Here is a 27,595-nt window from a genome sequence, read left to right on the forward strand (position 1 = left end):
CTGCGGACATCATCAACTTTGTTAGAATTCTAAGTTATATACGTTAATTGAATGTTTAAATCGAAAGATACCTTCTTATATTCATAATATTTATTTGTGTGAAAAGTTAAAGATTAGGCACAACATTCCAAATTAGTGAGGGATTGTTGCTAGTTTAGAATGTGGTACATCCCACATTGGATAGAAAGATTTAATTATTGATGAATAAAATTAATTTTTGTATTAATTTTATTCATATTTTAAATAATTGTGATTGAACAAAAATAATTATCATATGACAAATGGTCATAACTATTTAAATATAAATAGATTATTATTCATAAAAGTCATGATTATATAAAATGTCATAACTATCTTAATAGAAGTTTATAACTGTTCATTCATTATAAATAAATCTTTCAGTATAACTATTTTTACTACTTCTAATTTAGAGAGTTTTAAGGTTTTATTGTATCCTATAAACATAATTATCTTTAAAACAGTGTTATTCACTCCTCAAAACCATATTTTCTTCTTTCTTACTGCTGTTTTTCTTAAATCTACTAACATATACTTATATATGTTATTCATGTCAAATTTCGAGATGATATTATATTTTTATATTTTGATTGAAAATAATGTATTTATCAATATTGTTAATGATTGGAATTTATGATTATCAAACAAATAATTAAATATTTTTATTAACAAATGAAAATAATAATCCATTTATAATTTAACACATATTAATGAATCAATTGGTATGAAATATGATGAAGATTGTCGTAACGGTTTTGTGTCTGTCCGACGAATTTGAAAATAAAATAAAAAATAGTAGATCCGGATAAAATAGGTGTCTACAAAGATGCCTTCCTTTTTAACAAGGACGTGAAATTGAAGAGATTTTAAAGAGAGAGAAAAAGTTTATCCCATTATTGAAGAATTTTCTTGAGAAAATGTAAGTAATAGAAGTAAAAATGAATTTGCCAATTTGGTTTAATTTGAACTGGATTTCTCCCGGCTTTGTCGGCAATGACTAGTTCTAAAATACATCATTATGCAAACGATCCAAGGAACAATATCTAAAGTCTATAGATTTTATTATTATTATTATTATTATTATTATTATTATTATTATTATTATTATTATTATTTCTTTACACTTTATAGTTATGTTTAAGTTATCATTACATTTGCTTTGCTTAGTGAGAAATCAAGTATTAAACTTGTATAAAAATGAGTTTCATCACTAATATTGTTCATAATAAAGGCAAAGACCTTTCCATTATTCTCTAATGAAAGGCTTAATAAAAATATCAAAAGATTTCCATAATTCTAAAAGGATAACCTGTTCCAAATTTCACACACAATCTGTCTCGTAAAAAATAAAATTTTATCGATGAATTCATTATGTTCTATGTAAATAAATTTATTTTTAGTTATTTTAATATTAAATTCGATGAAATATTGTGTGAAAGTAATTATTTTTATAAATTTGTTAAATTTAACGTAGATAAATTCGTTTGAATCGATATAAAAAATATATATATATAGAACGAAACTTTAAAAAAAAAATTCATATTTGTTTATTAATTTTTTTTTATTTTTAATTAACAAAAAAAGGTGTAAATTAGCTATAGATTCTTGGTTTTTGGTGGGTTGTCCTATTTAAACCAAATCAAAGCAAAGCTCAATTTGAATTTGAAGATTCAAATTGAAAAAAGCAAAGTTATTTAATTTCAAGAATTTGTCAGGTTCCCTTTTTGGAATTTCCCATTTATTTTTATTTGGAGACTTTTCGTCAATATGAAGTAGGCTAGTTAAGAAGTGTGCAACCATGTGACAGCCAGTTCTGGACTCTTGGGTCATAGCTAACAAATTTCAAATATTAATAATCAAAGTGGTAATAATTTGTGTCCAAATTCAATGCACCATTTTTGCTTGACTTGATATAGTTTTTAATAAATTTTTTATAGATTAAATATTAATTTTTTTAAAAAAATTATTTATTAATAAAATAATATAAACAAAATAATATTACCCAATCTGACAATATACAATCAAATATAAATCTAATAAAATTATGTCAAAAGATACATTTGAATTAACAATAAATTGATTTTGATGATATTAAAAATAATAATAATTATTATTTTAATTGTAATTAAAAAAATATTCAATAAAAATTTTATACAAAATAAATTTAATTAAATTTAATATTTGAATTCAATGATAGACGATGAAATTACGATGTGAGCAGATAGAACTCAGTCCACTGCATTTTCTGTTAGTACTCATTTCTATCATACTGAGATTGGAAAATGGAAACCCAGGACAAGCTTGGATTGACAGTCAACAATTCCATGCCAAAAAAGTGAGATGTTGCTCAAATTTTTTCCTAAACGCCAATGAAATTCTCTTTGCATAAACTATTAATCGACAAAAAAGAAAAAAATAAAATGGAGTATTTTCAATCAAATCAAAAGTTAGAGACATAATTGGATCAGTTCGAATATTTTGACAAGTCTTATATGGAAAAACTTATATAAGGCTGATTTTCAATGCCGACATTTATATTTTATGATTGAAGCTTTATATATTATTAAAGTTATAAATATATATTCAAAGTGAAAATTAGTAAAAATTTAAAAAAAGTCTTACTTCTATTTTTAAGATTTTTATCGTTAACGAAAATTAATTGAATTGGTAAATTTTGAATATTTTATTTGTAAAATATAATTTTGATTTTTATTGATATAATATTTCTCTATAAATCTAATATAAATTTTTTTAAAAATTTGTTATCGATTTTGACATTAAATTAGAGAAAATTGTTTTTAGATTTGATAATTTAAAATATGATATAAAATTTATAAAAATAAAAAATACAAAAATAATATGATTTAAAATTTTAAAAAATTGTAAATAAATTTAATAAAATTAAAAATTATATTTTATGTTTTATGTAAATATAAATTGTGATACATAATTTTTATATAAAATATGATATAAATATAATATTTTATACGATACGATGATATAAATTAGAAATCTACTTTTTCTCATTCAATAAATTATGGCTACTTTTGACCTAGTCTTTTTTTGTTCGAACTTGCCTTAACCATTCGAGTAATATGATTTTTTTTATTTTTTTATACTTGACTCAAACCTAACATTGTATAAATTATACTCGATCTAATTTGATCTGAAATTAAAAAAATATTTATTTTTTTAAAATATAAAATATTATTTTTTAAATATAAATATATAAATAAAATTTTAAAAAATAAATTAAAAAATATTTTTTATATAATATTAGATCGAGTTTATCTAAAACTCAAACCCAACCTGATTTTGATTTTTTCTTAATAATATTTGATTTGACTTGAAACTCAATTTAAAAAAAAATATTAACTCTATGAAATCAAATCAGATCGAATTGAAACTTATCGATTTAGGGTTGGGCTATTAACCTTAGCCCCATCCGCTCGAGTAAAGGCCAAGTGGTGGGGGTTAGAAATTCAAGCTATCCCAATCAAAATTCGGATAGAGATAAAGCAAGTGTAAAATTTTAGTTAAGGTGAGAAAAAAAATAAAAAAAATAAAAAATTAATTTAAAATTATATTATTTAGTGTGGTTGGGATCAATTCGGATATTAAATATATATTAAATTTATATTAAATTTCAAATCAAGAAATAAAAAACTAAAAAAATAATGAATTAAATCAAATTATATATATTTTAATTTTTATATATCTTCTAAATTTTTATCAAATAAAATAATAATTTTATATCAAATATATTTAAATATATTAAAATTTTATATTCAAATAATATATAAAAATTAAAAAATTAAATTTTAAAAATCAATAAATTAAATTGAATAAAAAATTAAATCGAACAAATAAAATTTAATTTGATTTAATTCAAATCAAATTTTAAAATTTTATAATATTATATAATATATCAAAAAATTAAATCTAATCTAATCAATCTAAACCGTTATTAACATTAGGACATGTCATCTTCTAAAAAAGAAGATGGTCCATAACTGATTAAAACACGCAAGAAGAAAAGCCGAACTCCCAAATTTTCTTGTCTATTAAGAGTCATCTTTGGGTACAAATTCGGCATTCAATGAAAATATATTGCTTGCACTTATTAGTAAAAACGTTGAAAGTTTAGCCAAATTGATAAAGCCGTATGTAAAGCAAGACACATATCCAGCTGAGTTTTCAGAAAAAGATTTACTTAAAATTTCATAAATAAAATTTATAAAATTTTTTATTAAAAATTAATAAATTAAAATTGAAAAATCTTATCATATAAATCAAGTATACAAAATTTTTAAAAAATTTGATACATTTATTAAATAGACATTTTTAATAAAAAATATAAACAAAATTTTTACTATTAAATAAATATCGATTAAATTTAAATTATAAATAATATTTTTAATAATTTTTTACATATTATTGATCTTCACATTAAATTCTATTAATTTATCAATTTAAATTTTTTATTAAAATTTTTATTTATTTATTTTTAATAAAACATTTTACAAATTTTACTTATGAAATTTCATGCAAGTTTTATTTGAGTTTTCAAGCATATAAACAGAACTCGTAATTAAAAAGCATATATTTTGACCAAAATATATCTAATTTTCTTAATAATGTTTTGATTGAAACCATTATTCTCAAAAAATTCAAGTTACACGTGAAATATCTTATAAATATAAATTTACTTATGACAATCAAATTACACATAAAAAAATTCAAAATATCTTTATTTAATATCGCTACATATAAAACTTTATCAACATTAAAATACTAATTAAGCTACAGACATCTTAGCGTGATCCTCGTAGTAGAGCTTGAGCTAAAGTGGGGATCACTTTCTTTCCTCATCCTGGGTGTTTCCCTGACCGTCCACACGATTGAAGTAACTGACTTGAGGAAACACTTGATGATTCTGATCTTCACTTGGCCTCTCCTGGGAGGTAGGGTTTGGTTTTGCTTCTTGGTGGGACTGGCAACAGTGAGCTCCATTTCTTTCAAGTGGGTACAAAATGGATGGATTGGTTTGTAAACAGAGAGAAAATAGAGTATGAAAAGTGATGGGTTTTCTTTTTTGTTTTGTTTTGTACTGAGCAGGAAAAGAGAAATGAGTGAGAGCTTGAGATTTGGGGAGTGTTGAGAGCTGATAGAAGATTGAGTGAAGCAGGAAATTTTTAGTGAAGATTAGGTGGCTTTATAAAGAGAGCAAAGACCTGTTTGTCGGGATCAAACTCCATTTCTTGGTGACCAAGTTTGAGTATTGTGGTGAGTTGGCATGAAATTATTGGTTGTTTGTGGGATGAAAGTGAATCAGGTGCTCCCAAGAGCACTGAATCAAAAGGGATTACAATTTCATTTCAAGCATGAGATTCTGTGAAAATAACTAAATAACAAAATGTTTTGAGATCAGCTCACCGTTTGTGGGCATGGATGAAAAATGAATAAGACCCCACTTGCTCCCTTCATTGGCAGTCAGCCCCCTTGCCTAATTTCTTATATCTTATTTGAATTTGCTCAGCCAACTTTTTTTTATAATAAAATTTCTACATAAACAAGATTGAAGATTCGCTCGGGGCAAAAGCTCAGTTTCAAGCACAAAAAATTAAAAACAAAAAAACAAAATCTCATTTTCCAATCCTTGGAAACACTGCAAATAGTCTACTACATTCACACTTGATACCGTGTGGGGACGACGATGAATAAATTCCAACACCACAACGCGGTTTAGCTCTTGAAAAAATTGACAATTTATAAAATTTATTGCAATTAATTAAGATTTAGCCAAAGTTTACAAAGTGATCATGATGTTAAGTTGCAGATATATAAAGCTTTCAAAATATTTATGTTAGTTGTAACATGTTTCAATGAGTTAAAAAAAATGAAAGAATCCCAACCATAGTTTCTCCTCCTTTATCAAGTCATCGAAATTCAATTATGGTAATAGTTACATGATAATTATTTTTTATGAAATTTTAATTTACAAAAATTTTATAATTTAATTTTATTAATTCATATAATCACATTTAATAGATGACATCGATAAATTTATAATTTTATCATCAAATTACGATATTTTTTTTAATAAAAACAACTTTTTATATGTGAAAATTTTCTCTGCAAATTTAATTTTGTATCAAGCACATTCCCTTTAGATTTCATTCAATGAAGTATATTAAGCTACTGCAAACTCTTTGGAGGGGACCGTAACTACTAAGAATGTTACTTGCAGAAGAAATATCAAATATGACCACAAACCATAGTTGTAGGCCACGGACTTTGTGCTTTATGGTAGTTTCCTCATCCATAGCTTTTAAAACAAAAAGTAGCATTCCAACAGGATTGGTAAAAGTGGCAAAAGGTGAATGTTGGGTATATTATGGCTGAGAAAATTACTATCTAATTCTAATGGCAGAGAAAATTTTGTTTCTCTTCAGAGAATCGATCCTCCCCATAGGACCAATTTCTTGAGGCCTGAAAGACACACTATTCATTATCAGACAACTTGACTCAAACTTTCAGCTTCATAACTCTTTGAAAGGAACATTATGGTTGATAACATTGGTGGGTGTTGTACAGAATTATATGATTTGGTCTGACTCTTGCAAAGTTTGTCTCCAGCTTTTGAATTTTGTTTTCGAGTAGCAACGTTGGAAGAGTGATGTTTCCAAGCTGACAATGATTTATCACAAAACGCGTTTTTTTTTTTTTTTTCTTTATTATTTAACTTATTTTTTCACGCACACATACGTTAATGTTTATTATTGAAATTGAATAATTATGACCCACCAAGAAATTGAAATTCTTGATTTTTTCTCCAAGAAATAAAATAATAATATCTGATTTAATTAACATAAACTAATAGATGATTTTCAGTTTAATAATATTGAACTCGAATTTTAATATTAAAAAATTAAAATAGAATATGCTCTCTCATAAGCAAATTTTCAATTTCTTGTGGGTTATTAAAAAAGCCGAAATTTGACAGATTGGAGAGGCATAATTTATTGGAGTAGTAATTAATTATGTTTATACGTAATGAAATTCACGATTTAATTTAATTAATTAATTTTATTATTTTTAAAATTAATAGTTAAAAATTTTAAAATTTTAATTTAATTAATTCATATAAATATTATTACGTGTCATTTAATAAATTTAAATTTTAATATTTATAATTACTTTTTATTCTTTTAAGTTTCGATCTCTTTTAAAAAAAATTTACCAAATGAATGGAAAAGACTCCTTTTATCGTGATTAGAAAAAGGCTAAAAAGAGAGAATATTGGAGGTGAATATATATAAAGCAAAAACAATATTATGCTAAAAGATGAAATGACCCCACGAACCACCAAAATTATGACAGAAAAAATAAAGGGAGAAAAGGTAAACAATCACTTGCAATTGTTTGGTTTTCTTTCTTTTTTTTTTTTTTTTTTTTTGAACGCTTTTAATTTTATTTATAAATGATAACAAGATAAAACATATAGGGTCTGCATTAAAAATGGCCTTAAGTGTTAAAAAAAAAATACACTATCATCCTATTTTCTATCCATATGCAAAGAAAAAAAGGAAGAAAATAGATAAAAAAATAAAATAATAATTTTAATGGCCAGCCATGAGCAAATCAGACCCCCTACAATAAAACATAGTGAAAAATCAACTCAATGAATCAAGTGATCCATCTGGGTTGTCTTCATTCGGGGTTGCAATTCCTGGGGTTGTTGAGATTGAGCTAAGGCCAACTCCAGTGTCTCTCCTCTTCCTCCTCCTCATCCCCGAAACATCGACAAAATTTTTGCTATTGATTTAAAGAGGCCTTTGATTATATTGATCTTAATCTGGCCTCTTTTGGGTGGGTTGTTTTGTTGAGGCATCTCGGCAAGTCTTAGAATTTTTTATTTGAATAACAGTGAAGAAACAGAGGGATCCAAGCAGAGGAAACAGGGGAAGGGGAGGGATAGTAATTTTCTTTTCTTTTCTTTTTTGTTGGGAAGGAAACGAGAAGTTTTGAAGTGGGTATTGAAGGTTTTGAACCAAAAGGGTGAAAATAGTTAAAGAAACAAAGGAGTGGAAGAGGATTTTTTCTTTTTCAAGAGAAAACAGAGTATTTTGGTGGAAACTTAAAGTGATCAGAGGAAGAGGCGTCTTTTTGGTGTGTATTGAGAAGGAAGAATTGAAGAAGGGAGATTATATATAGGAAAAAATATGGCATATTAGTCAGGTGGTCGGTCATTTACTTTCTCAAGAAAGATATTTAAAAATAATTCTGTTAATTTTAAATATAATATGATGATATAATATAAATAAAAATAATATAAAAATAATATGATTTAAATTTTAAATAATAGTTATATATATGAATTTAATAAAATAAAAAATATATATTTAATATTTTTATATCAATATAAATTATGACATATTATTTTCGTATAAAATATAATATATTTAAATTTTAATAATTTTATATAATAAAAATGTACAAATCGCTATATTTATTTAAAAATAATAAAAATGTAAGCACTAGGAAGTGAAGAAAAATAATTTGTTTTTTTTTTAGGGTGAACTTCTTTTAAAATAAAAAAAAATTAATTGCACGTCACAATAAGTTTGAAATTTAACTTATGATTTTTTTAAATATATTATAATAATCAAATCAAATCATAGAAAATGCATATAAAATGAAATTTATATAGTCTAACATAAGGTCCAAGATAAGCTTCAAAATTAATTAGCGATTGCTTTAACATTTAGGTGATAATATGTGACTGTCTATGCCTTCTATTTCACTCAAAAAAAAGTATTAGTTTAGTCTTTTTTTTACTATTTAATTGGTTTAGAATTTTAAGTAAACCTTGACTCATTGAGTTTATGGGCTAAATAGAGTTTTCGAAATGTTGGGATTCAATATTTAATAAGATTAAAAAACTAATATCATGAAAATTTGGAAGAATTTTTTCTTTATATATATTTTTTATGGGAATCAATTGGCTTTTTTGTTGTTAAGGGTTTTTTTTTAATCTAAAAAGTAAAATAAAAATTTTTTTATTAAAAATTATCAACAGAAAATCAAAAATATTTATAACTTTTAGATCAACCTAATGTATATGGTATCATGCTAATTTGATTATCTTATTAATTTATCTAAAATTTTCTTTTTATACTAACTTATTATTCCTTAAGTAAATGATTAACGTCTAAGTTCGATCAATTACATCATTTTAATCATAAAATTGAGCATGAGTAAATTAAATTGACTCAAAATCTTTCACTTTAAATTATAAATAAAAAATTTAAATATTATTTAAATATCTCTTATTCCTTTACTTTTACAATTTTTTTTCTTATCCTTTTTTCAACCTACCTTTGATTTTAACATTGAAAAAAAATTTCAATTTTTCCCTTTAATCGAGCTTTCTTTATTTTTTGTGATTTCAAGATTTTATCTCTCGATTTAAAAGTTTTGACTTAAATATTTACCTTTAAAAATTAAATAAAAAATTCAAATAAAAAAATGGTGGGCAAAAGATATATATATATATTTTTAATAATTGAGGAGAAAGTAGAAATTCAAGCATTAGGGTTTCTTTCTTTTATTTTTATAGGAAAATCAGAATAATACGATTTAGGTTATATATTTTTTTAATGGTTTAGTCAGAACTCAGAAAGCCGAAGATAGGCGTTCTTTCCTTTTAATTTCTTTGTGAAAGTACAAAGCACATGGTTTGAAAATTTTAACAGGTGGGTCCTTTCCGTTATCAATCTGTGTCTTTGGGACCAAGAATCTTGGGTGCGCCTGATCCACAATCTATTAGATCATGAAAGAACTGGACCACTAAGATTCACTTGTCTGAACCATGAACCATAGATGATAGAGTACCAGACCAGACCAGACCAGACCAGATCAGACCAGTTTGCTTTTGTTGTGCGAAATTCCATGGTCCATGGAACCATGAATCTGAGGATCAAAGACACTGACTAGTTTCCTTGGGTGGTCCAAGGCTACAGGGTCTTTCCTTTTAAAAGAGATTTGATTCAATTCTTTTACGGCAGTAACAGTTATTCTGTAAGTGACAATGATGACGACGACAACAACAGTGCGGGTGTTTCCATTAGGATTCTTTTATTCACTTTTTAACCAACTTTATGAAATTGAAAATTACAATTTAGAGTAATAAAAAAAAGTAAAATCAACCAATAAATAATTTGTTTAAACCTTTAAATTAAGAATCAAATAGTAGAATTGAACTCCCTCACTTGATTGTATCATAGTAAATCACATGATCTTATCCATTGAATCAACTTATCATTTATAAAAATAAAAATAAAAAAAATTTTATTGAGAATAAATGTGTAATTATATATAATATACATGTATTTTCATTCCCTATTGCTTAAAATGATGGCATCTAAACACTGTTATGTAAGCCTTATAAATTGCCAGGTGTAACTTAATAATATTAATATTAACGGGTAATGTGCCTTCTCATTTGCCTTTACAAATCATGAAAAATAAGATAGTGTTTGTTTAACAGAATTATTTTCTCTTTTTATTTTTCAAGAAAATAAAAAATATGAGTAAAAATATGTTTGGTAATTGAAAATGAAAATAAATTTTTAGAAAATAAAAAATATATATAGGTTGAAATATGAAAACAAAAAAAAAAGATGTTTTTAATTATGAAAACAAAAATGTACATTACTTTTTTTTTTTTTTTACGTTTTGTAAGTTATCACATTTAAACATTTTTTAATGTCATTAATTAAATATATAATTATATTTATAATTAAATGACACTAATAGTCATATTATTGAATATTTTATTTATTTCCTTATTTTTTTCATTTTAGAAAATAATTTTTATTTTCATTTATTAAATACATTTTTTAAAAACAAAAAATAAAAATAAAAACAAAAAACATTTTCCCAAACCACACGGAACATAAATTTTAGGTTAAGAAATGTCCCGGTAACATTATCCAAGCCATACAAGAAGACTGTAATTTTCTCACTTAATGAAATCCCACATTCATCCAAAAAAAAGTTTTATTTTAAAAAATCAACCCTCCATTATCATATACTGTTCTACAAATAATTTGTCTTTTAGGTTTAATTATTTTTTTAATTGTAGCTTTAGCCATCAAGGTGTTTTAAGATGATGCTATTCTTCATTAAGGGGATCTTGCATTATTACAAAAACTAAGAAAGTTTGGAAGTTCCGTAAAAGTAAAGCAAATATTACATGTTTAATGTCTTTGAAGTTGTTTATGCGTCTATTTTAAGACTTTGATTTGATTTTGACTGCAGGGAGTTCGAACTTTGATCGAGGAACAACGAGACAAACATCAAATCCTGCTGATTGAGGCCAATATAACCATCATTCTAACAACATAATCAACAGCATTACAATTGATGCAGATGTGGGAGACTTCAGAGAGGAAAAATGATGAAGTTAAATTTAAATGTTGTTAGTAAAAACAATAACACGTAAAATGTGATCTTATATATATATATATATATATATATATATTTATATACCCTGAAAATGAGAGATGATCATACATGCATTTCTCCATGCTTATATATAAAATTAATAAAAATAAAATAAACATAAAGTTCATCTTTAATCGTATTCATAGTTTATAGATTATAGAATACGAGGAGACTTGACACGTGGCCATATTGACCTATTGCTAATTTCAGAACTGTAACGTAAGGCCCAAGCTAAGTGAAAATTTGAGTCATCTAAGAGGAAATTTTTAAATCAATTTTCTAAGCCTGAATGTATGCAAGGTTAGTATGTAATTCCAAAGGAATCATAGGTTAAAACTATGGTTGTGGACGTGAAAAAAATGACATAATAAAACCACATTGATTTCAAAATTGATGAACCGATATTAATGGTAATGAAATTTAAAATTTTCAAGAATTTAAAAAAATCAAAATTTGATAATTTAAAGATGTGTATAATCAAATACTATTTTTTTTATATGTGGAACGACATATTTAACTTAGAAAATATTATTAATTTTGATTAAAAATTTTATGATTTCATCAAACAAAATATATCTCATAAATATAAATATAAAATTTTATTTATATAATTTTTTAATATAATGTTGAGAGCATTATACTCCATTTACACTTTTTTTGACAAAAAAGGATAAAAAAAAGGTAAACATGAAAAACTTATTAATTTAAGAAGTAAATTACAAAATATGAAAGTGATTATTAATTTTAATTATTGTATTAACAGATGTTTTTAATTTTTTTATCCTCTTTACTAAATATAATTTTAAGTAATAATTTTTAAAATGAGGATATGGTAATATGAATCTATTTTGAGTAAACTTATGATCTTAAGATCTTTCAATATAAATATATATATATATATATGTATATATGTATGTATGTATGTATGCACAAGATAGTGTTAAACCAAAACCACTTTAAAAAACCATCACAACGTCAATCTGTGGGCACTAAGCAGTGGCTTAAGTCCACAGCCCATAAGTTTAAAATTTGGATCACTCAAGTTAACTAACCGTTTTACTTTATGATTTAAAATATGTCATAATAATATGAGATATAAATAATATAAAAATAATGTGATATAAAATTTTAATAAAATTAAAAATATGTTCATATTTTTATATTATTATAAATTATATTATAATTTTTTATATAAAATATGATATATATATATATAAATTAATATTTTACACTATATAAATTAATTAATTAAAAATTTACAAAAAGCCATCATCTACAATTTTCTTTGGTGGTCTCAAAAATATAAATATAAATATATATATATATATTTTTTTAATAAGCTGTATCTTTAAAAAGCTATAGTTGAAAATTGAATTGGGGCTCCAAGATCGGCAACATTTGAAAGAGGAAAAAAAATAAGTAATGAAAATATATACAAGAAATTATTAAAATCAAGATCATATCTTGAGATGATCATTTATGATCAATATATATTATTATTAAACTGATTTTCTAAGAAATAATTTACTAATTAAACAATTCATCTTGATTGATCCCTCACGTATCGGTCCTTTTCCTCTTCAAACATCAACCCTATCTTTACGTATCCATTTTTCACGTAGCTGCCTTTTTCATCTTGATTGATACCTCTCGTAAATTAACAGTTGAATAAATTTAATATTTAATTAATTAATTCATATAATTATTTTTAAAATATAATAATTAATAAATTTTAATTCAAAATTTTTTTCTTTTTAAATTACGAAATTTTTAATAAAAAAATTAACTTATTAAATTTTAAATTTGCGTGCCAATACTTTTATTTCAAGTTAATCACGTATTTGATTCTTAAATTTTGAAAAAATATATAAATTGATATTTTAAAAAATTTACAAATTGCTAAGTTCAAATTCAAACAACAAAAAAATATTTACAAAATTTTTATTACAAGAATAAACATATAATCTCAGATATTTTACCAAAAAAGAGACAAAATGAGGTGACTTAATAAAATTTTAGACAAGGTAGGTAATAATTTATCAACACATCGTCCAATCTAATTGAAGTATCAATTTTGGACATCATTTCATGCCTTTTATTTAGTAATTAAGTGCCTATGGTAGAAATTAGATTAAGAATAAAGCACAACATTGTCAAATGCAAAGTGTGGGGATTGTGGACCCTAGAAATTGATAAAATGAATTAAAAAAAAAAAAAAAAAAAACGCGTTATCGCTAAAGACAAAAGTGTCCTGGATGAATTTCTTGATAATCTTAGGACAATCGACTTACGTAATTGCTATGATGTGATGCTAATTGACTTATGCTCTGTCTGGATTGCTATGATGTAATTGTAATGAAATGATGTGTTTGTTTTAACTTTTATGGGTAAATGATACCTTGGTGCAATTGAAAAATGATCGGTTATCAATTGGTAAATTTTGATTCAGTTGATAACTTGTTAGTGGGATTTTTTAATATTTTTTATTTTAAAATTTATTATTATATAAAAATATTAATAAAGTTTTAATTTTTTATTTAAAAATACAAAATATATTTTTTAATTTAACATAATAAATAATTTAAATAAAATTTATTATTTATTAACAAAATTTATAAATATTAAATAATTTAATTTTTTATTATATATAATTTTTAATTTAATTTTTTTAATTTTTTTTCAATATAATTCACTTTACCACTATCACAGCTCTTGCATCAAAAAATATATCCAACCACTAATTTTAACCTCATTTTTTTAATAACTAATTTCATCAAAACTAACCATCCATCCGAACAAATCCTTAAAAATTAAGGTGAAACGTTTGTAAAATCAAAACATTCCCAATAAAATTTTTAATTTTTAATTTTTAAAATTGAAATTCAAATAATAATCAAACCAACAGCTAAGTGACATATGGATAAAATTCATATATCTATGTCAGAACACCGACCATGCAATGGGTACCATGAGACGTCTTGTGCTCGTTCAATGAAAAGAAAGTCGGCTCATACGGAACAATCAATAAAGTCTATTAATTGCAAAAGATATGCAAAAAACTTGATCGATATCATTTAATGATCTCAGAATCGATTTGGCAGCTCTTCAATCCGTTACTCATTGTAGATCAAACGTGAATCACGCAGCTTAAGATCCCATTTGTTTAATGGCTGTTTCTCTCACCCTAAGAACGCAGAGGAGAAATGAATGCTTCAATGACCATGAGTGCCCACAAAGACATTGGAAACCATTTTTTCTGGTTTGAGAAATGGCGGAGTTGGGGCATTAGCTGGGAGGAGATCCCAGCATCTATCCAAGAACACCGTCCATGATACCTAACTTGGATACCATCGGAGCACAGATACGAGAATAGGGCTATACATATAGTACTATTCACCAATTAATCCAAGCTTTGAGTGAATCTTTATGCTGCTCAGTGCTTATCAACCTCCTCCAGTCCAGAATGATTGGTGAAGTGAAGACGATTGAGATCGATGACCCCACCCTACCTCTCTTGTACAATTAGGGTTTGGTTTTCTTGGAAGTTGCCAGGCAACTTCTTGAAAGTAAAAAAAAGAAAAAGTGTAAATTTGTGCAACCCCTAAAATCAGATTCTAACTTTTTGTGTACGATATAGTTAGTACATGAATTTTTTAGCAATGGGAATGGTTAAACTATCCAACAAAAGCTACGTACTTGATTGTATACTTCTTTGGCCGGCAGTTCTTCTCATGATTAACGATGCACTCAAGAGTGCAGCTTTTTTGCATTATTTTAGCTGTGATTGATTTTTCCACAAACTAATCAAGAAAGAAAGTATTTTAATATCTTTTATAATAAAAGGTTCCATTTTATATTTGTTTGTCATACAACAATAGATGCTCTGATGCAAGCAATCCCATCGTATCCTGTTATGTAATCAGTAGCCATTGTCTCAACCGACCAAATCCTAGTGTTTTGTGTCAAAAAGGCTCAACAAACAGGGGCCTGGGACAGGCACTTTATATATGTATAGCTTTCATCAAGAATCAAGAAATTTGGCATGTAGATTGATATACAACTGCTTTTGTCATCAGCAGAAACCAACAATGACAAACATGGAGGTAACTCAATTATGAAACATATGGGTTTAAGCTTGTAAGCTTAGTTTAGTTGACTCAATTTTTGCCTTGGTGAATAGTAGATTATCCAGGTTGTTTCTTACCACTCTGAGACATTTCCAAATTGAGATTGGTAGGTAACTTCTGTCATATTCAATGGTAGAATCTTGGATCAGCTTTTGATGGGAAATTTTGGTTCATTTCTTTAGATTGATTTGATACGAGTTTCCTAGAATTACCAAAGTTTTTTTTCAGTTTTTGATTTGGCAATTAAGGTAAATGATGTGTTAGAAAAAGAATTCACCAAATAAAAGAACCAGTTTGATTCAAACCGAATAAAAGGTAGATTGAGGGCCCCAAGAATATTTTAAGGAAAAGAAAACAAAAAGCTGCCTACCTTAAACAGAAATTCACAACTTTTCAAACATTTAGGGCCACAACCCATCTTCAAACAAAAATCTGAAACTCAAAATTTGCAGAAAATCCAGGGTCTGGACTCTGCATCAAGTCCCAAAAAAAACCAACAAGAAGTATATGCCAACATGAAATTCTTCATTACTAGAATATTATTACATCATAGTACAGCAACTACACGACAGACAGCTGAAGGTACAAAGAAAAAGACACCCTCAAACCCCAGACACAACCAGCCCCTTCCAAAAACATTATCTCCCAAAAAAAAAAAAAAAAACTAGAAGAAAAAACCATGGAAGAGGGCTTAACTGACAAAATACGAAAATGAAAACTTACATGGGTTCATATATGTCCCCTACCTTTACTGACAAAAACATGAGTTAATGTAAGGGTTACCCTAGTTATAATTTATGAACCAGACAGAAGCTGTTATCTGAATCTAAAATGACAGGTTTTCACAGCCTAGCTATTTAGAATTTTATATACAATTTTTCTTTTTTGCTTTTGGATTTCTTTGGTTCATAGTTTCTTTAGATACTACCTTTTCTTCTTCCCATCACCGCCTTCTTTGTTTTTCCCCAGTGCTTCTTTAGCCTTTGAGGCTGCAGAAACAACAGTCTTGACCATGCTCTCAAAAATTTGAGCCTTGATTTGACCTCTCCTGCGGGGAAATTGCGTTTCATTCTTCTTCCTCTGAGGAGTAACAGAAACAGTCCCCATCGATATCGAAACAGCTTATCTGCAGGACAAGTAACAGAGTAAGGAGATAGAACAGAACACCTAAACAATGAGGATCAAATTTAACAGATCAAGCTCCAATCAAAATTAAAAGAAGAAGAGAAGGAGAACATAGGATTCATGCAAGAAAAATATACATTTATACTTAGAAATCGAGTTAAAAACAAGAACTCTGGTTAAGAACTCTGTTAATAGAAACAGAGATCGAGCAGAGTCCTAGCCTTGCTATTATAACAAAAGGGAAAAAACTCAATACTTACATATAAAGATGAAGAATAGGGAAGAATGGGAGAGAGGGGAGGGGAAGTGGGAAATGTTAGTGAAATGCTAAGTGATTTTAAGATGTGTTATAAGAGGGTGGTGATGAGTTTATTTTATAGACCAATACTTGATGAAGGGGACACCCAATTGGGTACAAAACCTGTCAAAACTAATGTTTCCTCGTCCTGTTTCTTTCTGTGGTCTACTTAATTGTAATGAGAGCCAGCCTTGGCTTGGAAGGACGTCGTCCAGTTGAAAAGAAAAAGGGCAAAAATGAGTGGGTTTAAGGGAGGTGTTCCATATCAAAAACTTGGGGCAGTTGGGTTGTGGTGGGTTTTGTTCTTTCCTTGCAAGTTCTCATGGTCTTTATAGCATAGACTAATAGAATTTTTTATGAATTATTTATTAATACATTTAATTGTCATTTATTTATATTTATTTATTAAATTTAATAAATAATTTTAATAATATTTTTATATTTATTTATTAAATAAATTAAATATAAATAAATAATTATTTGATTTGTTTATATTTACAAATAAATTCATTTAAAGTTCATATAAAATTCATTCTTTTAAAGTTAGTTTATTGTTTAGTAATAGTAATAATAAAATTATATTTTTATCTTTTATCTTATTATTTTAATATTTTTATTCTTTTAACTTATTTTGTTGTTAATTCATTTATGGTTTAATTTTAATTTATTTTTAATTTTATAATAGTATATTTATTTATTTCAATTTATTTTATTATAATTTATTTATTATTTATTAATATGTTTGTTAATTATTCACAAATATATTTATTTTTATATATATTTATAAATATATTATTTTAATATTTATGAATAAATTTATTAAACTTTTACGTGCAAAAAACAAATCGAATATAAATATTTTACTAATTAAATAAATCAAATTCAAACATAATAAATAATTTTTTTTACCCACCACAAATCGATTGCAAATAATATTAGAAATAGATGAACAAGTTACGAATATATATTTATTCATTTATATTAAATTCATTTACATCCTTTTAAATTAATCTCGTCTCAAAAATCAGAAGAAATCACATTTTATTAATCTGAATGGAATATCAAAAGAATCTGGCAAGATGTTCGCTTGTCCTTTTTTTCCTCGTTATATACATGGAGTACAGCAGTAGCTTTCTATCTCCCCTTGGGCTTTACAGTATGTTTGGATACGGGAATGAGATATAAAGGAAATGATTTGGTTTTACTTCATTAAAATAGGGGAAATGGAGGGAAACCCATTATCCTTCCTTGTTATATACATGAATGATGGAATAATTTATTGACAAAGATATAATGAATCAACCATCATAAATATGATGGGGTACTTTTAAATATATTATATTCCAAAAATAAAAGCTCTAATGCTACATTTGGGATTTCACTGCACTTTATTTGGGCCCAAACAAGGTGCCTGACTCCAAAAATTATGGGCCGAAACTTTTTTCCATCCAAGAGAAAGCCCATTCTAAAAAGAAAAGCCCAAAGTCAAAGCAATAACAGATAATTAGATAAAAAAATAAAACAAAAACCCAAAAAAATTCACGAATCCCGGTGAAATCTCAAAAAAGCCAAAATGAATCTTTTTGCACGATTCTCCTTAATAAGTGTGAGGCAATGGGTTGTGCTTTTCTTCTGCATGTTGGAACGAGATGGTTGCTTTTGGCAGACATGTCCATTTTCATGGTGTTTGCTCTTTGTACCAGCGATACCCTAATCTTTATCTCATAATGTTTTGAAATTTTATTATGATAAATAAATTGCAACTTAAAATCTTAGCGTCCGAATATTTTTTATGAAATAAAATTTAAAATCTATGAATCAAAATAAACGATCTTTAGTAAATTGAGTGTGAATTTCTACGACAACGAAATCAGGAATTTTATTCCTAATTGATGATGGAATGGAACTGATGGGATGGAATTTCTGATGGAAAATTTTGCTAAAACTGTTCAAACAACAGCTGTTAAGGTGGCAGGGTAATAGTAGTCTAAGTATTGCTCTTCTCCGTAAGCTAAACGTTTCTGGAAATGGGTTTTCCTACTCCAAATTCATAATTTATACGCATTATTCAAACACATTCACTTACCCTTTAGTTTTTATTAAATAGCTTGTTATGAATTGTTATTCAAATTACATAATAAATTTATTTGAAATTAGTTATATATTGATTAATGAACAAAAAAATTTTCAAAAAAAAATTTAAAATAAAATGAATTCTTGATAGTCAAATTAATGTACTTATAAATAAATAAAGTATTTATAAAGCTATATGAAAAAAAGATAAAAGAGAGTTGTAAAATTATATGAGATAGACAACTCATTAGACGTACTCATAAAATTATTGAAGATTTACATTTTATAAGTATGTATATTTGAAAGTATGTTTAAGTAGATTAGAAGAAATTGAGAAAATTTATATAGGTATTATGCATTAGTGAATATAAGCATATATTTGTTTGGATTGAGAATATTTTATAAGACTAGAAAAGATGAATAATATTTATAGGTATTGATTATTTATTGTTGATTAATATGATTTGTATGTTTGTAATTCTCTATAATTATTAATTTTTTTTATCTATAAAAATAAATCAATTGAATTAAATTATATTAAATTAATATCTCTTATATGATTAATTGATTTTATTTTTATTGATTTGATTGAATGGAGTGTCATCAACAATCAAGAAATTTAGAATTCAAATTAATATACAACTTTTTCCATCGGCATAAATCAACAATGACAAACATTATAGCATGTTAGAATAGATTATCAAGAAATAAATTATGAAATATATGGGTTTTAGCTTGTAAGCTTAGTTTAGTTGACTCAATTTTTGCCTTGGTGAATAGTAGATTATCCAGGTTGTTTCTTACCACTCCTGAGACATTTCCAAATTGATATCGGTAGGTAACTTCTGTCATATTCAATGGTAGAATCTTGGATCAGTTTTTTATGGGAAATTTTGGGTCATTTCTTCTGATTGATTTGATATCAGTTTCCTAGAATAGCCAATTTCAATCAAACATGGGGGGTTTTTTTTTCTGTTTTTCCTTTGGCAATTAAGGTAAATGATGTGTTAGAAATAGAATTCAGCAAACAGAAGATCCCAGTATGATTCAAACCAAATTAAAGGTAGATTGAGGACCCCGAGAATAATTTAAGGAAAAGAAAACATAAAGCTGCCTACATTTAACAGAAATTCACGACTTTTCAAACATTCAGGGCCACCACCCTTCTTCAAACAAAAATCTGAAACTCAAAATTTGCAGAAAATCCAGGGTCTGGACCCTTCATCAAGTCCCCAAAAAACCAACAAGAAGTATATGCCAACATGAAATTCTTCATTATTAGAATATTACATCATAGTACAGTCAGCAACTATACAAGAGACAGCTGAAGGTACAAAGAAAAAGACAACCCCAAACCCCAGACAACTTCCATAAACATCATCTCCGCACAAAAACTGGAAGAAACAACTATTGAAGAAGGCTTAACTGACAAACTATAAAAATGAAAACTTACATGGGTTCATATACATCCCCTACCTTTATTGACAACAAGATAAGTTAATGTAAGGGTTACCCTAGTTCTAATTTATAAACCAGACAGAAGCTGTTATCTGAATCTAAAATGACAGGTTTTCACAGCCTAGCTATTTAGATTTAGATACAGTTTTTCTTTTTGTTTTTGGATTTCTTCGGTTCATAGTTTCTTTAGCCTTTGAGGCTGCAGAAACAACAGTCTTGAACATGCTCCCAAAAATTTTAGCCTTGATTTGGCTTCTCCTGCGGGGAAATTGCGTTTCATTCTTCTTCCTCAGGGGAGTAGCAGAAATACTCGCCATCGATTTTGAAACAGATTATCTGCAGGGGAAACAGAGAAGCAACAGAGTAAAAGGTAACAGAACAACGAAACAATGAAAGATAAAATTGAACAGATCTAGCTCCAATCAAATTCAAAGAAGAAGAGAAGGAGAACATAGGATTCATGTAAGAAAAAGATACATTTATACTTAGAAATCCAGTTACAAACAAGAATTCTGGTTAAAACTTCTGTTAATAGAAACAGAGATGGAGCAGAGTCCTAGCCTTATTAGTTACTACAAAAGGGAAAAAAAATCATTGACTTACATATAAAGATGAAGTATAGGGAAGAATGGGAGAGAGGGGAGGGGAAGTGGGAAATGATAGTGAAATGCTAAGGGATTTTAAGAGGTGTTAGAAGTGGGTGGTGGTGAGTTTCACTTATAGACCACATACTTGATGAAGGGGGCAGCCAATTATAATGAGAGGCAGCCTTGGCTATGGAGAAGGAGAGGAGGTTGTTCGGTTGAAAAGAAAAAAAGGGTTTGGGCTTAAGCCTTAAAGGAGGTGTCCCATATAAAAAAATTGGGGGTGTTGGGGTATGGTGATTTTGTGAAGAAGATGAGACTTTGCTCTTTCCTTGCAAGTTCTCATGGTCGCATAGGCTAATCGTGATGTGCCGTTTTCCTCTCCTTTCCTGGTTACTACATGATGGAGTACAGGAGTAGCTTCTATCTTCTCTTACAAGATTTGTATAAAAATTTAAGATGAAATTTGTGAAATTTTTAATTAAAAACGAGTAAATAAAATTTAAATTTTAATATTAAAATTGTAAATTAAAAAATCTTATCATATAAATAAAATATGAAAATTTTATAAAAATTTTAATAAAATTTGATATATTTATTACATAAAATTTTTTTATAAAAATATTGACAAAATTTTTATTATTAGATATCGATCAAATTTGATTTATAAATAATTTTTTTAATAAATTTTTATATATATTATTAATTTTCACATTATATTTTATCAATTTATCAATTTAAATTTTTTATTAAAAATTTTATTTATTCATTTATAATAAAAAATTTTACGAATTTTACCCATCAAAATTCATGGAATTTGTGTCCTCTTCCTTGGGCTTTACGCTATGTTGGATAAGGGGAATGAGCTAAAAAAGGAAATGATACGGTTTTACTTCTTCATTAAGATAGGGGAAATTGGATGGAAACCCATTATCCTTCCTTGTTATTATATATAGATGAATGACGGAGTAATTTGATGACAAAGACATAGTGAACATAGATCTGAATCAACCATCCAAAAACAAAAATACTTGACTTCATAAATATGATGGGTACTTGTAAACATATTATATTCCAAAAATAAAAGCTCTAATGCTACATTTGGGATTTCACTGCACTTTTTGGGCCCAAACAAGGTGACTGACTCAAAAAATATTGGGCCAAACCCTTTTTCCATCAAAGACAAAGATGAGCCGAAGTCAAAGCATAACAATTGAAGCTCAGGCCCAAAAAAATAAAATAAAAACCCAAAAAAAAGTTCACGAATCCCTGGGAGATCTCAAAAAGGCGGAAATGAATCTTTGCATGATTCTCCTTATAAGTGGGAGATATGGGGTTGTGCTTTTCTTCTGCTTGTTGGAATGAGATGCTTGCTTTTGTCAGACATGTCCATTTTCTCTTAGAACAGTGATCCCAAGTGAGAATCTTTTGAAAATATGTTATAATATATAAATTTAGACTTGAAGCAAAATTTGTTAAGTGTTTTTTTAGATAAAAACGTAAGATTTTTTAATAAAAATAGATAATATTTCACAAATTATACATAGATCTCCACGAAAATGTCATTAGTAATTTTATTGCTAAGTGACGATGGAATGGAACTGATGGGATGGAAATTCTCATGGAAAATTTTCTAACTGTTCAAACAACAGTTGTTAAGGTGACAGGGTAATGGCAGTCTAAGAATTGCTCCTCCGTAAGCTAAACGTTTCTGGAAATGGGTTTTCCTACTTCTAATTCATAATTTATTATCATTATTCAAGCACATTCATTTACCCTCTAGTTTTTATTAAAGCAGATTCATGAATCTTCTATTCTAATGACAAAATTGCATGGCACAATGAAGTAATCAATCCTGGAATGGAAAGCTTACATTGATCCATCCTTGATGAATCAATTTGCAGGCTGGCTTCAAGAGCTTCATGCTATGAATTTTGATGGGTTTGGTTGCATAGCTGCTAGATAGCTGGTTTGGTTTGAGAACATATTTTGGGGCCTGAGGTGCCACTGCCACATGAGCAAGGTTTTCAGTTTTCCCTTTGCTTGTGCCATTAAACAATTTTGTTATGTTAACTACAAAGGAAACATGTACTTATGCATCAGATCTTAGGTTTTTATTCTGCATCGGGAGTTGAGATCCTGGTTTGAATTTTTTGAATCCTTGAATTGGACAAAGAAATGGAAAAATAAAGTGCACATTGTCATAAAACAAGGATTCACAAATGTGGACCAAAAAACAAAGTTGCACTAGAAACGGCTGTGGAGCAGAGTTCTTAGAATGTTAAAACGACATTCCGCCTCAATCAAAATTTTCGCCTTGACAATATTTTTCGTTCTGATTAATTAATAAAAGTCAACCTAAGGTCCTAAAAGAGCGATTATGTCCCGTTTTTTATTTACGTAATTGGTAAAATAATGGTAAAAGCAGCAAGGTAAAACCTCTTTCCCACTATATTTCCAAATGCAATTTAAAAGAGAAGAAAACATAAAACACAAATCTTGGGATGCTTTGGAATAATAATGATCTAAAAGATTAAGATATCAATGTCTGTTAATCCGAGTAGAGTCGGTAATTCAATCCGTCTCCAATGGATTATGATCCGACCCGATCCTATGAGATTAAATTTTTTTTTTTGAAATTCGAGTTTCGGATCGAGTAAGGTTAGGAAACAATCGAGATCGAATCAGGTTCGAATTTTAAACAAATCTGATTCGACCTAATATTATATAAAAAATTATTTTGTAATTAATTATTTAATTTTTTATTTATATATATTTATATAATGATATTTTTAAATATTTATATTTAAAAATAATATTTTATATTTTAAAAAATAATATTTTATTAATTTTGGGTCGATCGTGTCGAATATAGTTTATATAATATCAGGTTAGGATCGGATTCGAGTATGAAAAAATAAAAAAATTTTGGGTAGGGTTGGTATCGGGTCCGACCCGATGCCAACCCTAAATCCGAGTGATCAAAAATTCGTTTCTTTTTAACTAAAATCTCGATTTTAAAATTTATAAATAAAAAAATAAATTTAAGAGAATTTATTTTTCTTATGAAATCTAATCTAATTCAACTCCGAATTAATCAAAACTCAAAATAATTATAAAAACATCAAAAAATTCAAAACAAAAAAAAATTTACAAGATAAAAGATCCCAGACAAAAAAATTCTAAAAGATAAAGACATGATTAAAATTCGTTAAGTCTAATTTCAAACGCGAAATGATAGCAACTATAAGGTTATATATAGCTAGAATTAAATCAACATTTCATCTATTTATGACAAGACAAATCAACTTCCCCTGATTCGATGTCAACGATATTTATATCTGTCTCTGTTTTTTCCATATAATTTAATTTGTTTAAAATTTCAGCCCCTACTGCTATTATCATTGGACTTTTCTATGCCTTGTTTGGTGATTATAATTACGATAGTACCGGCCATTTTCCCGGAAAATATGAACCGTTTAATGAGGAATAATTAGGCGTAAATTATAAAGCAATGGTGGGAATAGGAGCTCCATTAATATTTTAGAATTAGTATATATAAAATAACCAAATGTTTAACATATGTTCCGTATTTGATTTCATCAAGGAAAATGAAATCCATCCAACACAAGGAAATTGATTACCGATTATTCAATTTTCATAACTGCATGCATAAAGAACAAAAAAAATCAAGGAATTCACTTTCTTTAAGAAAAACTATCTGGTTTGAGTTGATTTTACCATGAATTGCTTGCCATATACTCCACATCTTATTTCTAGGAAATGGGAGCTTTTAAATTTTGGTTGTTCTTTGCTAAAAAAAAGGCGAAAGAGTTAAAAGAAAAGCTTTTGTTGTTTTTTTGCAATTAATTAAATTTTTAAATATCAATTTTCATCGATTGAATTTTTATTAGAGAAAAATTAATTAATTATTTTCGTCCAACTGAAAGTTTAATTAAATTAAAATAAATGAATAAAATTCAATCGAATAAAAATAAATATTTAAAATTTCCTTTAATTTGAAATAATAGATATAATGTTTGATTGATTATAATAAAATATCAAAAATTTAAATAATTATTAAATTTTTATTTAAAAAAATATTTTTACCCTTATGCCAACAAAAATTTTCACACGTTTTTTTTTATCAATTTGGGTTTATTCTTGTGAGAAACACTTCGAAAGCATCGAGCTGATGTGTAAAAATTTATTAAATTAAGATAAAAAATTGAAAATATCCCTAATAATACCAAAATATATGAATAATTTATACAACCTTGCAATAATTGTTTCTTTTTTTAATAATATTGAGGAGATGAGTTCAGAGATACATTCGACAGATTTTTAAGGTTTCTTACTTTCTTTTTCCCTCTTTAGCTTTGATTATATGATATCATTCGTATGCTTATGCAAAATTACAAATAATTTTCTATGTATAGCTGCTTGAAAAGTGAATCATCGACTAAGCACCAGCCTGACTTTAAGTATTCTAAAAAAATACAAAAAAATGATGATTTTTTCAAACCTTGTCGGATCTGTTTCTCTCTCCAAATCTGTTTGGCTCTTAAGAAAATATACAAATCAAACCTCAATAAACAAAAACTAATTAAGATTATGTTCCGATTTAGATTACTAATTAATTGGCATTGCTTTTGCTTATTAACATGAGTCGGCATCTTAATTTCCTCGAAATCTTATTTTATTTAAATCGTATTTTAAAATTATCAATGATTTAACTTGTCTCATTTGTATTTTAAAATTTAATAATATTAATTAATATAAATTAGTGATATCGTATCTCGTGGCCAATATAAAAAAATTTTATAATAATATTTTTTATTGCAAATGGTTTTTTTAATCTTACTTCGTTGGAATAGATGCTCGATTAATCAATTCAGACTAGGGTCGAGGCGAAATAGATTTTTGTTTGTTCTTAACTCGACTTGATTCAAATTTTTTAAAAATTTTTTTTAATATTCGAATTCAATCTGACATTATATAAATCATATCTGATTCGATTCGATTTAAATTAATAAAATATTATTTTTAAAATATAAAATATTATTTTTAAATATAAATATTTAAATATATAATTATATAAATATATAAATAAAAAATTAATTTAAAAATTATTTTTTATATAATATCAGGTCGAGTTAGATTTATCTAAAATCTTAACCTGAATCGAAACTTGATTTTTCAGAAAAAAAAAATTAACCCTATAAGATCAAATCGGGTCATAACCCGACGGATTGGGTTGTCCACCCTAATCCGAACATAATAATTACATATGTTATTTTATAAAATTTTAATAGCAAAATTTTATTAATAAAAATATTTATTTATTGTAAATTAAAATTTTATAACTTATTAAACTAAGGTTAAGATTTTTTTTATAATTTTTATCAAATCTAATTTAGATTAAAAATCATTAAACACAACATCATCAATAACATTAAAATAAATTATTTATTTATTTATTATTGAACGTCGTTTTGTTTCATTAAAAATGTGCTTTTATAAGTCTTTGTTTGATTAACTTTTTTTTTTATTTATTTTTTAATAATAGTGCTATTTGATGTAACGTGTTTGGTGTGATTTATGTGACTTCCAACTTTATGTGCCGTTTTTCAAATTTTGAAAATTATTTTTTGCTTCATCTCTATCAATAAAAACAATTTTTTATAGTAAAATAATGTCTCACGGAGTTGGGGGCCACGGGCCATTATCAAATTGGTTTATTTTGCTTTGGAAGTTACTAGGAATCTGCTAAAATAAAATTACATTAAAATAGCAAATTCCAGATCATTCTGTAACCACAAAAAAATTCACATGATTGAACTTAAAATTTTCCTTTTTTTTTTATTAGGAAATCTCCAAATTTAGTTACTAGGAACCTTGTAAAATGAATTCTCATACGTACGAACAAGTTTAACAACAAATACAGAACTTTTATTCTCTTAAATAAAGGTGTTATTAGTCAAATTGGTTACAAGCTCGATATTAATAATTTATTTATTTACTTAGATTCATCTTCGATATTTTAAGTTTTAAAATTTATTTAAATTTAACTTAAATTTAAAAAAATTAAATTTTAAATTCACTCACTAAATTTAGTTTATATAATAAAAATTAAAAAAATATTTTAAAAAATAAAATATAAAAAATAAAAATTCACATATTTATATTTATATAATTATAATATTTTAATTATGCATAGTTTATTAAGATCAAGTTAGGGCATATTTAGGCTTTAATTTTTTTGTTTAAGATATTGTCTAAAATTTAAAAAAAATTTAAAAATAATGTCTAAAACTATTTAGTAAATTTTAATCTTTTATAAAAAAATTTTTAAATTTTGGACAAATTTTTTAATTTAAACAGATAATATATTTTTAAAT

General features: G+C 26.3%; 2 long non-coding RNA genes across 2 annotated transcripts; both read right to left on the reverse strand.

Annotated features, from left to right (window-relative positions):
* Positions 1-16,160: 16,160 nt before the first annotated feature.
* Positions 16,161-17,359, reverse strand: LOC149514779 (uncharacterized). The gene is made up of 2 exons (XR_016327998.1): positions 17,042-17,359; positions 16,161-16,782 (listed from the first exon to the last, which is right to left on the reverse strand). It is a non-coding gene; the product is annotated as an uncharacterized LOC149514779 (long non-coding RNA).
* A 3,044-nt stretch (positions 17,360-20,403) lies between these two features.
* On the reverse strand, positions 20,404-21,568 carry LOC149514780 (uncharacterized). The gene is made up of 2 exons (XR_016327999.1): positions 21,214-21,568; positions 20,404-20,946 (listed from the first exon to the last, which is right to left on the reverse strand). It is a non-coding gene; the product is annotated as an uncharacterized LOC149514780 (long non-coding RNA).
* Positions 21,569-27,595: the final 6,027 nt, after the last annotated feature.

This window comes from Durio zibethinus, chromosome 15 (genome assembly GCF_047325235.1).
Source record: "Durio zibethinus cultivar Kanyao isolate XHJ-2024 chromosome 15, ASM4732523v1, whole genome shotgun sequence".
NCBI lineage: Eukaryota > Viridiplantae > Streptophyta > Magnoliopsida > Malvales > Malvaceae > Durio > Durio zibethinus.